The sequence below is a fragment of the Notothenia coriiceps genome, unplaced genomic scaffold, assembly GCF_000735185.1.
Source record: "Notothenia coriiceps isolate Sejong01 unplaced genomic scaffold, NC01 NC01_scaffold00021120, whole genome shotgun sequence".
NCBI lineage: Eukaryota > Metazoa > Chordata > Actinopteri > Perciformes > Nototheniidae > Notothenia > Notothenia coriiceps.
In genome coordinates, this window is record NW_011353821.1 from 1 (window position 1) to 3,135 (window position 3,135).

The following is a 3,135-nucleotide window of genomic DNA, read 5'->3' on the forward strand; positions in this document are numbered from 1 at the left end:
CAGCATGATCTGGCACCTGCCCACAGTGCCAAAACCACCAGTAACTGGTGTACTGACCATGGCATTACTGTCCTCGATTGGCCTGCAAATTCCCCTGACCTGAACCCCATAGAGAATATGTGGGGTATTGTGAAGAAGAAGCTGAAAGACACCAGACCCAACAATGCTAATGAGCTAAAGGCCGCTATTGAAGCATCCTGGGCATCCATAACACCTCAGCAATGCCACAGGCTGATTGCCTCCATGCCACGCCGCATTGATGCAGTAATCCGTGCAAAAGGATTCCCAACCAAGTACTGAGTGCATTAATGGACATTTTCAAATGTTTGATTGTGTTTTGCGGTTATAAATCTTTTTTTTTTACTTGGTCTGAGGAACTATTCTAATTTTTTGAGATAGGATTTTTGAGTTTTCTTAAGCTGTATGCCATAATCAGCAATATTAAAATAATAAAAGGCTTGCAATATTTCAGTTGATTTGTAATGAATCCAGAATGTATGACATTTTTGTTTTTTTAATTGCATTACAGAAAATAAAGAACTTTATCACAATATTCTAATTTTCTGAGACAGTCCTGTACTTAAGTTAAAAGTAAACCTAATTGTATATAATAATGAAAACGTGTAAAAGTCGCTGAATATGGTGTATCTTTTTGTTTTGTAGTATTCCTCATTCCAGTCCAGATGCTGTGCAGGACACTGCTACGCTCACTACTCCACCGTCTCCAGTCCCAGTGAGAAGGTAAACATCTGTTCTCTCATCAGCAGCTTAACACTGAAGAGACTGTCCACATTTGATATTGAGAAGCAAGATGTGTTGTGTTTGACATATATGTCTGAGACAGGTAAAGAAAGTGAAGAAAGTCCTATCTGTTTCCTTCCTCAGACCTTCGATAAGATCCTCATTGCCAACAGAGGAGAGATTGCTTGCAGGGTAAGAAACACAGAGTTACTGTACATTAACATAACAAAGTCTTACTAAAGCCTGACCTGGCACCACTCCAAAATAATAGAGGAACATATTTATTTAAACATCAAAATGTAAGGTAAGAACTTGCAATACAGATATGCAATTAAATAAAGATAATCTTATAAACATTTAAGTAAATGAAAATGTCCAAAAAGTAAAATAATTGTCACATATTGTGCACATTGCACTACAATATATAAAATGTATATCACAATAAAGAAATACCTTGGTTTGTTATTAAGATATGCAGAATTTCACCATTTAAATGGTTTGGCTGCTGATAGTAAAGGGAATATCTTTGACCACAAACTTTGTTAATAGTTTATTTCCATGTTAACACATTGCAGCCAGTACCTATACATATAATCGACAGCATTGTATGCTATCACATTGACTATAGAGTGAAACATGAGCGTTAATGTTGTGTGTTTTCTCATCAGGTGATCAAGACATGTCGCAAGATGGGCATCCAGACTGTAGCTGTCCACAGCGACGTGGACTCCAGTGCTGTGAGTCTCCCTCTGTTCATCCACTGTTAGGAATCAGGGTGGAATATGAGGAAATGTTAATATTGTATTTCCTATGAATTTTTTGTCTTACTGAAAACTGTTGCATGTCCTGATGCAAACAAACAACTGTCTTCACCTTCCCTGTGCATGTTGTACTGTATCTAGGTTCATGTAAAGATGGCTGATGAAGCGTTGTGTGTTGGCCCCGCCCCCACCAACAAGAGCTACCTCAACATGGACGCTATCATGGAGGCCGTCAGAGCGACTGGAGCACAAGCTGTAAGCTTTTCAATCACGCTTAATATGACACTATATGACAGCCATAGGAGACGTGCGATAAGTGTTCTGTACTTGATGAGCATGCTCATTGACAAAATAAACAGATCATATGGTTGCATCATCAATCTGCTGAGAGGATTTATTGAAAACATCCTTGGCTTTATACAGTATGCTCACAGCTATAGATTTGTGTTTGAAATGTTTCCCTCTGTAAAGGTTCATCCTGGCTACGGGTTTCTGTCTGAAAACAAAGAGTTTGCAAAGCGACTGGTGAGTAATGACTTATTTCCTTTAACACATCCTTTACTACAACAAGTTCAAAAAGAATGAAAGACCAACAGCTTTAACTCTGATTTATTCAAACAGTCTTTGAACTATTTATGGTTTATTTTATTCTTAACAGTAATAATTGCTATTTAGGAATAATAAAACATTTTTGAGAAAAAGCATGAGTAATGATTGTTAGTGTTTATGAAACTACACTTCCAATCAGCATGCGATAGCACTTGATGTTTGAAAGAATCCTTCCTCGATCAGACGCCACACATGCATCAGATCTATACTGAGCGTTTTATCTTGCTTTAATAAAGGTATTTATTCAAATGTTGAACTGTGGCTTGGAATCACCAGACTCAAATGTAGTAGTGATCAGTTCGGTAGCTACTTAATGAAACATGGACAATAAAGCCTGGTATTATATTGAATCCTTTTTAAGGAAGGTGGATGATAGATTTGCAGTGTGCAACATAGTGAGAGCAGTATGCTGGGAGTCTTTGGTTGCGTTCCGATAATCCAAAAATCAGCTCCTAAGTTCTAACCCTATCTCCTATTCCTTGACCTCTGAGTGAAACGTCACGGGGTTAAGGGATAGTGGATAGGAGAATTCAAAAGGACTTGGGAGAAGAGACTGCGGTACTTTAGAGAATCCGAATGCACTTTCACTATCCGACGTGTTTATGATGCGCCAGCGGACGTCATTGTGTGCGTCTGCTGCTGTGGCGAAACTATGGAAACTACTGTTTTCTATAGCGGACTACAACATGGATGTATAATAAGAAGGAGGGACTACTGTAAACTCATCTAGAGACTCTGCACCGTGCTCTGATGCTGTTGTGTTATGCTTTATGAACAACAGAGAAACATATTCTTCATGACCAAAGTTGGAAGTGAAATAAAAAAGGAAAGTGAAACTTATGCTCGTCACCCTCTCCCTCCGGTCCACATTAATACAAATGATCCCAATACGTATGATTGTATGAATTATGAAAATATCTTAAAATCAATACAAATGTATTTATTATAAACGTTAGTCCTTAACATCTATCACTGTGTATATCACCATTCAAACATCTTTTAAAAGTTGAACAAACTCCACACA

At 38.0% G+C, this 3,135-nt stretch overlaps 1 long non-coding RNA gene across 1 annotated transcript; it reads left to right on the top strand.

Moving 5' to 3' along the window:
* The first annotated feature begins 635 nt into the window (after positions 1–635).
* LOC104953119 (uncharacterized) lies at positions 636–2,038 on the top strand. Its single transcript, XR_799176.1, has 5 exons — positions 636–741; positions 886–933; positions 1,410–1,478; positions 1,644–1,757; positions 1,974–2,038. It is a non-coding gene; the product is annotated as an uncharacterized lncRNA (long non-coding RNA).
* Positions 2,039–3,135: the final 1,097 nt, after the last annotated feature.